Source organism: Parasteatoda tepidariorum, chromosome 11 (genome assembly GCF_982258835.1).
Source record: "Parasteatoda tepidariorum strain Cologne lab strain chromosome 11, Ptep-v5.0, whole genome shotgun sequence".
In the NCBI taxonomy this organism is placed as follows: Eukaryota; Metazoa; Arthropoda; class Arachnida; order Araneae; family Theridiidae; genus Parasteatoda; species Parasteatoda tepidariorum.
Genome location: NC_141765.1, coordinates 51,100,858 through 51,112,074, shown reverse-complemented (window position 1 = coordinate 51,112,074; position 11,217 = coordinate 51,100,858).

The window sequence follows — 11,217 nt, the reverse complement described above, 5'->3', positions numbered from 1 at the left end:
ACTTTCCCTAGGCATTCTGTAGAAGGACAATTGCTATTTAGGCAAAGTATGAAAAAAACATGCTGATGAGGTTATCAAGTAAATGATGTGAATTTCTCAAAAATAAAAATGTTATTCTGAAAAAAATAATGAAAGTGCCATTAAAAAAAATTATTCAAAACTCATAAAGAAAAATGAAAGTTGTACAAAACATAATTTATGCCTTTTATATAAAGAGAAACAAAATTTTCATGCAAAAAATAAGAAATTAACCTACTTGTTGCAACATGGCAGGCTTGAATGACATTTTGAATTACAGAATTGAATTGAAATCGGAGATGTATTTTATACTTTGCCGGTTTCTTATTTGGCATTCTGCAGAATGCCTAGGAAATGGGAGAAATATAAATCGTTTCGTACACTGTCGGCTAGTTTTAGGCATTATATACAATGCCAAGGCAGTCTATAGAATGCCGGATTTCACACTTTGCGGTAGATTAATTAGATATAATGTTGGTCAATATCATTTTGAATGAAATTTCTCAATTTAAGGATTAGATATCAAAGCAAACAATTTGAATACATAAAATGTCCCGGGGTAAAACAAGGAGACTTGGCAGCTGTACATGTGCATACTTACAGATCTGATTTTTCTTAAATCGGTTAAATTTTTATTAGCAATCTTACGATTGAAATAATTCACCATATGTTAATAGCTCGAATACTGAGTATGGCCCGATTTCAAAGATCAGCACTTGTAGAATTTATAATTAAAAAGATCGGAAAACGATGCAAAATTTTAAGGTTATTTCTATAAATTTTCTATAATAAAGTTTATTTCTATAAATCTCCGAGCCTTTTTTTTTTTTTAAATTTGCAGTTTAAATGTAAAGTTTTTTTTAAAAAAATCGTCAATTTAAAAAAAAAGAAAATGACGAATGCTTAAATCAAGTCATAAAAATATATGTTTCACGGAGCCAATTTGTAAAATTTATTTTTAAAGAAACTATTGTACCATTAAAAGTTTAGCCACTTTTCATATAAAAACTGACATTTGACAGCCATTTTTGATCTTTAAATAGTAACACAAATTACTGCGAATAGCACTAATTCCCTTGAAGAATTTAATATGGTTTTGAAGGAAAATGAGATAGGAACGTTCTCTAAGTTTGTATTAAAATCAAGTCATCATCAATATGTATTCAAATCAAGTAACTTTAGTTCTACTATTATTAGTAATTTTAACTTAATAAAAAAGGAATTTAAAAATGATAAACAAAAATATTTAATTTTAGAATTAAATTTATTAATAACTCATTAATAAATTTGATTCTAAAATTAATTATTAATTTAGTTAGAATTCTAACTAAAAATGCATTTAAGTGTTATATATTAATTTAATTAAAAAACTATTAAGGACACAAAATTTTTAAGTTTTTTTCATAAACACTTAAAATTTAAATTCTGTTTATCTGGTTTCAGTTATCAATTAATTCATTTAATTCAATTCACCTTAAATAAATTTATAAAGAATAATTTAAATGTGTCGAAATCGGACAAATGCTTTGTAAGAGCTTATTTTCCTAAAAGGTATTTTTTAATTAATAAAATAGTAAATAAAATTTTGTACGAATGTACATTACTGACTTAAAAAATAACTAAAATTTTATTTGTTAAAAAGAAGTTAACAAAATATATAATAATAAAAATAACGAAAATTTAATAAGTTTAACTTATTATCCAGTCAGGTTCTTGATTAAACAAATGATAAATTCGTAAAATTTCAATTTTATCGAAGCATCGATAATGCAAATTTATTTTATGTTATTTTAATCATTCTGTAATAAATTTGAATAAATGTTAAAAAATCTAAAGCACACTTAATTCCTACAATTCACTTTAAATTATTATCGATAGATAGCGCCACTAAATATTCAGAAATAAATAAGCAAAATATTTCGTAAAAATGTATGGAGCATGACAGAGACAGACGTCATTAATTGTCGAAGGATGTAAATCCATGGGTAAATCCGCTTTTGCAGAACAACATTCAATTTTCTGGTATTTGATTTAAAGATGTTGTGCTGCCATCTTTCGTGATTTGTAGAAATCGTAAAATATATTTTGAAAGATTAAAAAAAGTGTATTGTGCTGCCATCTTTTATTTTTTTTTATAGGAATCGTAAGGAAAATTTTAAAAAAGTAAAAAAATAATATGTGGCTAGTATAATTAATTTATGTTTGTTAGTAACTATTATGTAACAGAATTTTTTCTTTAAATTTTCATTTCAGAATGTCTTATCTCACATTTTGGTACTTCTTTTTCGGGCTTTTAAGGAATTGTGAATATTTAATAAAATTTCAAAGCAAAGTTCACCAAAAGTTTTAGTTTTTATAAGTGCCATAATATTAAGTTTCAGATTTAAAAAATAAATTGGAAAAAAAAAAACGTTTCGTTAACAACCGAAATAAACACTCTAACTTTTTCGTTTTATAAAATTTTAATATTTTAGTAGAACATTAAGATGTGTTCAATATTTTTATAAAATTTCAATATTTTTCTTTCCATCTATATTTGAGCAAACACAATTTGTAAAAGGTTCGATCAAGTGCAGGAGGCAGAACCAAACCAGTTACCATTCTTATAAACACAATATATGCTTCTGGATAAGCAAATTGAAGAATTTTACAAGTTCCAAAATGAAATTTCTCTCTATAATTATAAACAGCTTTTTGACACTTTTTTTCCAACGCTTTTCATTATAAAAACACATTATAATTTTTTTGTTAGTGATCACAAAAGTTTTCCATTATTGGATTATTATAAAAAAATTCTACTATTTTAGTCATTATGAGTTACGCCTTTAACTTTTATGAAAAAATTGCTGTTTTATAATTTTAAATCATGAAGTTTCGAATTTTATTTTGAATTTAACATGAAGAGTGAAAATGTTTTTAAACCTTCAACTACAGATGACAGCACTAAAGTATCAAAGAATTCTCTTTATCACTTATGATGGAATGATAAAAACTGCCTATTTCTTGTTTAGTTTGCTTCTATTTATTTATTTACAACTTTATATTAAATAAACGTCATGACATAAAAAATACAAATTCTGAATAAAAATTTAAAATTTAGTGCATTGTTTCTGGGAGTCAGCTTTGTTAGACTAACAATGATCAGTTTCTCTTCTAAATTTTATAATGATTTTACCAAAGACATGTAATAGAAGGTAAAAATAGCTAAAAAAAAAAAAAAAAAAACGATGAGCCATTGCTGCACATCTGGACCTTTTCAGTTCACACTGGGCCAGGACAGTTTTTGCAACATTTTCCCATTCTTATCATAGCGATTAAAGACTCGTACTGCTTAATTTTTTCATTTGAAATATAAGTAAATGATATTTAAGTTGATTAGTCTTGGATGTATATTTTCAAAATCTGCATTTTCTATAAGTAACAAAATAATAAGTTCCACTTTTTGTTATAAAAATAAATGGTTAACATTTATTTCTTAAAAGCATCACTAGATAGCAGCACAAGTACTATACTATAGTTAGTTCCATAAAGTTTTAAACTCACTGAAATAAAATATATAGATTTTCCATTCTATAAAGTTTTCTTTTTTATAAAGTGGGCTCCCTTTCCTCCTCCCTTTACTAGGTCAATATCCCAATTTATAAATTTATAAAAATTTTCTTTTATTTTCTTCAAATTGAAAATTTTGTTTTTAGCTTTTCAATTTTTTTTCAACTCTGAAAAATGAAGTATATTTTGATTACAAAACGTACAAAAAAAAAAAAAAAAAAAAAAAAAACAGGACAGTTCTCAAACAATAACAAGAAAGTTCATTTATTAAAGTTGTAAAACAGCATTATTTTAGAAGAATTTTTGTCGAATTATTTTCCATTAAATATGGAATTTTCAAGCATAATAACAAATTAAAACAAAATATAGTAGGAAATAAAATTAATAACACATTTAAGCATTTATGATGCAAATTTGTAGAATAGTTTTTAATACTCTATTGTGACGTTTATAACTTGAAACGCATTCTCAGAAAAATAACTGAATATTCGAATTAAATTGCCGTTTTCAATGGAAAAATGAAATTAAATCCAAAGTGGTAAATACAATATGGTTTGTGTATTGCACCATTTTAAATTGAAATAGCTTATATTATATTTACGTTATAGCTTATATTATATTTACGTTATAGCTTATATTATATTTACGTTATAGCTTATATTATATTTACGTTAAGAAAATATTAGTTTATTGGTGCACATTTCTATAATCTTATTAGAACATATCATATGTAAGCTTTTTTCTTAAATAAATAAATGTATGTTTATTTAAATTAATTTTTTTTTTGGTAACATTTATATGTTACTGAATCAGCTTTTTCGATTTTATTTAACAGACCTTACATTTTATAATTAGCCATACGCAACCTTTCATTGCATACTTTCACTGAAATGAGTCTATTTATAAATAATTTTTTGAAGCTATACCGGATTTGGAGATTGCATTCGGCATTATGGATTTTTCTGGCAGATGTCCTATTCATTTTTGTATACATAATTAATGCATTAATTTTTTATTCAACTTATACAGAATATTGTGCATCGTGTACCGATGTATTTTTAATTCTGTTCTTTAAAAAGCTACTTTATAAACTATGTATTTGTTGTAAAATAAGTAAATAAATAAAGTATTTTTAAAATCAAGTATTTGAAAATGTTTTGCCTTCCTGACAGCTGTTTTAAAAGATGCAGTTGCACCATACATATTTTAATTGTTAAGAAATAATTAGTCGGAAATAAGTGAAAAAGTGTTGTCAAAATCGATTTTTATTAATAACATCCAGTATAACAAATTATTATTATTTATTAAGTTTTTGCAGAAACAAGAAAAAAAAGAGGCCTTTCCTATTTCAATTGAACTAAACTGTCGAAAATGTGGAGACAGGGAGGGAATATTCTAAATATCCCTTAATATTCTTTATTCTCACAAATAAACTATTGAAGGCTATTTATAATATTTTGTAGCATTTTCCATGCGTGTAAAAATGTATACAGTATATGTATATGTATACAGTATGTAAATGTATGTAATATGTAAATGTATACAGTATGTGAATGTATGTAATGTGTAAATGTATACAGTATGTAAATGTATGTAATATGTAAATGTATACAGTATGTAAATGTATGTAATGTGTAAATGTATACAGTATATGCAAAAATGTATATTGTTCCATGCGTGTATACAAGGCTACCACCCAATCACAATTTGAAATTTTAAGCTTGTGGTATTTTGCATTCTCTATTAATTTTTTTTGACGAAATTATGTCAATATAATTCTGCAATCAACAGTTTTTGATAGGTAGTTAAATAGTATACAGTTGTCTGTTTCTAGATTTTTGATAAGTATCTTTGTTGCAATTAACGTTAAAAGAATTTATTAGTGTCATCCTGATCGGTTTTTATCAATTTAAACTGTAATAAAATTAGATTTTTAAAAATATAAAAACTGAGAATGTATCGTTTTAAATAACTTACTCAAAACCACTAATTACATCATTTTATTGCTTTTAAAATTTGAGAAAACATTAATAGAAGTTATAAAAATTATCGAAAGCTTTTTCCCCAAATCTAATAACGATACCCACTTATTTTCTACCTTTTTCAAAAGACATTGTGCTGTTTAATAATACTATATCATCAAAAGTTTGTTCAGTAAAAAATATATCAAGAAAACACACACTAAAAATTTTACCTTAAATCCAAGTTAGCGAGGGTAGATGCTTCTTAAATCGTATTATCAACGAATTTAATTCAACATAGATTCTATATACAAAATTGTTATAAAAATAACTTACTAAATAACATCAAGGAGAAAAGAGACTTTCAAATGAGCGAAAATTCGTCGAAAAATCGATTTTCTACTTTTTTTTATTTTTGAAATCTAACTGAACATTTTAAAACAAAAGCTTTTGAATCGGAGAAAAATTAACGAAGGTATGGCGATTTTTGTTTTGACTACGCTCCTTTGTTTACATTTTTTTGTCTACAGCTAGTTGTTTACCCCAATACGTTTGTGATTGTTTGTGAAAATTTTGTTTATTTTTTAAAATTTTAAAGCATATAATTATTTAAATAGTTTATAAGATCATATTTGTAGTTAATTATGTTTTTAAAAAAAGGAAATATTTGATCAAAAGAATTTGCAATAAATAACTACAAAAACACGTTTTTCTCAAAATGACCTTTTTGACAAATTTACGAATTTCAAACTGTTCCAGCTGTTTTTTACTGTTATTCGTTGCTATAGCAAAAAATAGAAAAAGTGCACCCAGCAATTTTTTAATGTTATCTAATGTATAATAAATTATGTCATTATAACAAAATTTCAGACACGAGAAATTAGAATTTATATAATAAAACAATATAAATACTGAAATTCTATGCTTCTTAATTTTTAAAATTTTAAAATATTTTTGTTGAAATTTTGTATATAAGTTGTTTTTAACGATACAAACATGTACAAAAAATTTCAAACCAACCCCTGGATAATTTCTAAAAAAAATTTTTTTAAAGTCCTTTGTCGCTTTTAAATAAAAACAAAAATGACCACATCTTAAAAGTTTGCAAAAAAACATTAGTTACAATTTCAAGCGCACGTTGCAAATTAATGAAAGTATTATTCACATATGTCTTTTTTTGTATGGGATACTATTTTTTATGTATTATGGAGCATAAAATAAGCATGCTTTTTGAATTCGAATAAAAAACATTTCTTTACTGTTGTTGTACATGTAGTTAGTAGATTCTTTACCTTCCTTGGCTTCCTATCTGGTGCTCTAAAGAAAGATAATAATTTCATCTCTAATGAACTGACAAAATCCAGAACTAAATTTATAGAATTAAATAAATTTTAAAAGCTACGAAGTATGTAATGGCTATAATGACGTCACACATACTATCTACAAATCAATTCAACATGGATTTAATCTATAAACTTGTTTGATAACAAAAATTAAAGAACTTATCATAAAAATAAAATTACACATTAAAGTAAAAATAAAAATGTCTACATCTTAAAAGTTTGCAAAAAACTATTTGTTACAATTCCAAGCGCACCCCGACAATTAATAAAAGCATTATCATACATGTCTCTTTTTTTGTATGGGACAATGTTTTTTATGTATTCTGAAACATAAAAGAAGCATGCTTTTTGAATTCTAATAAGACGTACTTCTTTACTGTAGTTATACTTATCTACATGTAGATAGTGGGTTCTCTACCTTTCTTAGCTTCCAACCCGGAAACAGAAAGGATGAAGTGCTCCAAAGAAAGATAATTATTATATCTCCAATGAACTGACAAAACCCAGAACTTCACTTTTTTGTCTATGTCTTCTTGGATTCATATGTCGTACCAATTAAGAGAAGTCGATTAAGTGGTAATTTTTTCAGTCGTTGGAAGGTCGGATCAGGTTATTTTCACACAGATTTTCTTTTTTTTTAGTGGCATTTAATTACTGAAGAAATATGTTTAATGCGTATGTAATACCAATAGGAGTAATGCTTATTGATTTATTTTTTGCGTTTACTCATTTATTTTTAAGCATTGGCTTGAAAGGGTGAGTGGAAGCCTGGAGCAGTTTCTTTGGTTAGATGCCCTTAAAAAAAGGGGTATAATGTCCAAAGGGGCAAATAAAAACTTATTAAAAAAATTAAATTAATAAAACAAGAATCTAAAATCACAAACAGAAGACCACAAGAATCGAAGAATTTTTTAAGTTTTACGTCATTCAGAAACTTTTTTTTCGTTTGCATTTCAATGAAAACAAGTGTGTTGTTATTTGTGCATGTGTAAAAAATTATATTTATAGCACTATATCTACATCACTCATATTTTAAGAATAAATCGGATTCATTATTAACGAAGTAGAAATAAGCATTGATGAAGTTGTTTTACTCTGCTCCTTGGTTGCTGTACTTGAATGAATAAGCATTGATGAAGCTGTTTTACTCTACTCCTTGGTTGCCGTACTTGAATGAATAAGCATTGATGGATAAACTATATATTAGAGCATTATTATTAACAAATAAATATTATTAACAAATAAATATTATTAACAAATTAGTATTATTAACAAATAAATATTATTAACAAAGAAATATTATTATCAAAAGTAGGACTGGGCTATAAATCGATATATCGCGACATATCGATTTAACGCCTATATCGGCAAACCGATACAGCAACTTTCATTCCAAGCGATGCATCAGAAATCTGATTTAAGCAGTCGAGTGAAGAAGACGATATAGCGATACACGCAAGGACTTTCTCTTACGTTCCGATGCCAACTCGCGCTGTGGAAGACGATATTGTTTCGTTATGTTGAGACGGCCTTGACTGATGAGCGGTAGAATCAGAATCACTTTTGAGACCTTATATCGTTATATCACATGTTCGTTTTCGCACCTTCGCGATTTGAAATCGTTTCTTGTAGATTATTTTCAATGGGATTAACTTCGTGATCGCCGTCGTAACCTTGTTCTGAACGCAATCTATTATTGAAAAGAATTTATAAAGAAAAGTTTCTTCATTAATTAGGTAAGTTTTTTATTTATTTTCTGACAAAACTTTTTTTATATTTTTAAATGTGAAAATTATCGGAAATCTAATTTAAGGCACCCATAAGGAATTAAATTACAAAGTAAATAAATTTGTTAGGTTATTTTTTTACTTTCTTTTAATTTATTAAAAACCTTTCGGATAAAACTTCTAATAATTTAATGGGCTTCTATTACTGATTTTAAATTTATAAATCTTGAGTTGTTTTTATTTTTAGAAATAAAGTTAAAACAAAACTTATTTTTTGGACATTAGTCAATAAACTTTATTTGTTCAAAAGAATTTGAAAAGCTTGTGAATTTTATTCATTTCCTTTTTTTTTTTTTTTATCAATTACTACTTCGTTTTATTAGAGAGTAAAATCATTATTTTTTTTTAATTTTCGTTTTATATTATTAGTTAATTAGCTAAATATATTACCGAATATCACAATTCTTTTGTTTTTATTTTTAAGAATTTAATTAAGAAACTTTGCCTTACTTTGTTTTTCGTTCGTTCATTATTTAATTTAATTTTATTATTTATATGAAATAATAATAAAAATAGTGTTTAAGAAGCATTTTTTTTCTAAAATTTATTTAGCTCTTTGTTTTAAGCATACAAATAATTTTTTAACGAACTTATTTTTTAAATTTTGTTCCTATGCTGTTAGGTAAATATATTGATAAATTTCACTTTTATTTATTTTTTTATTTTTAAACTAAGAAATCTTTTGTTATTTGCGTGATCATTTTTAGAAAATATAACAAAACTTGTGTTTACTTCTTCATTAAGAATTTGAACATTACGATCGAACTTAATAATTCTGTAATTATTTACGCATAATAGTACAAGCAAATATTGATTTGTTAAAAAAAGTTTCTTTTTTTTAAAAAAAAAATTTTTTTTAACACTTTGTTTTAAGTGTATAATGAATTTCTTAACAAACTTTTTTTTTAATTTTTTAAATTTTCTTTCAATAATTTCAGCTAGATATCTTTATAAAATTCCCTTTTTATTTTTAAACTGAGAAATCTTTCAGAGAACGAAAATTTTAAGAAATTATTACAATTCTTATGTTTACTTTTTAGTTTAAAATTCGAACATTTTTAATTTTAAACTTCGGCTTTTAGTCAATCTAACTTTTATTTTAATTAAAATATATTTTGAAATTTTAAAATCAGCTTTTGTTTAATAACAATATTTTTTTTTCATTAAGGGTGTTTTAGGGGTTAACTTAAATTAAGACTGCTTATACCTTATAAACGATAAAGAAGTGCAAATATTTCATTCTGTATCTACACACATTTTTTCAATAAATATTTTAAGTAAGATTTGTACATCTTAGTCAATTTATTTAATATCTTTCTTTAGCAAAACATATATATTTTCAAATTTATAAATTGATTTAAATCAATATGCGTATGAAGTCTTGATAGAAATCTGACTTTCTGTGCCTTAAAGTAAATGAAATTCAAAAATACTATATCGCGATACATCGCTATATCGCGATGCAAAACTGACGATATATCACGATATATAATTTCTAATATCGCCCAGTCCTAATCAAAAGTATTAAGTACTATGTGTTAATGCTTGCTTTTCAACATATATAACATTTCGATTTTATCAAATGAATTCGATTTTCCTTCCCTTCCTTTTGTATCGTTTATGCTCCCCATTCGGCGTCATGGTGAGTTTGAGAAAATTTAAGAAGTTAGTTTATGTTATTTCTGATGAAATATGTACATCAGATCGGCGATTTTCCAATCCAGCTGCCTTTAACTACTCGCTCTCCTGTTTGGCATTTTCTTAAATTAAAAATTTAAATTTGATTTAAATTTGATAAAAATTTGATTTCTTTTAGTTCAGGAAACTAATTTTAAAAGAAATGCTTACATTATAATTGCTATCAACTATAGCGAGGAAGAAAATTTTCAAGAAAGACAGAACAGGTCGCTGAAGGCCACTGAATTGTAAACTAGTGGCCGGGCATTCTAGATATACAATTTTTTTAATTAATTTTTAAGTAAATTCACGTAAATCATTATATCGTAGTTTAAATAAATTAGCCTTAGTAAACGAATGTAATATCTAGGCTTAAAAAATTATCCCTAAAACTTCATTATTAAAATTGATTGAAAATCATACTATTTTTATCACAAAATATTTTCCTTGACCCAAGTATTGAACTACTAAACAGTTTGCTTTTACATGAAAAATAATAGGAAGTAGAAGGATTGAGTTAATTCTTTACTGAACAATTATTTTACAATTAGAAATGAGTTGTAAAATGAAAAATTTATAATTCGAATTCGGTTTTTGTACATTTGAAATTACATTTGTATATATATTTTTTGTTTGAAGAAAATAAATCAAAATTATAAATTTTTGAAACGGTAAAATTTTATTTCTTTTCTAAATGTAATCTAAGTCGTTCACCTCATTCCATTTCAATGTAATTTTCGACGATAATAATTAGCAAACATAAAATTAACTTAAAATTATGATATTTTAGATAAACAAGTGCCCTTAGCATCATACGGGTAGAGTAGTTTTCAGTTCGTGGAATAATGAAATGGAATTTTAAAACTGAAAAGTTAGTAATTG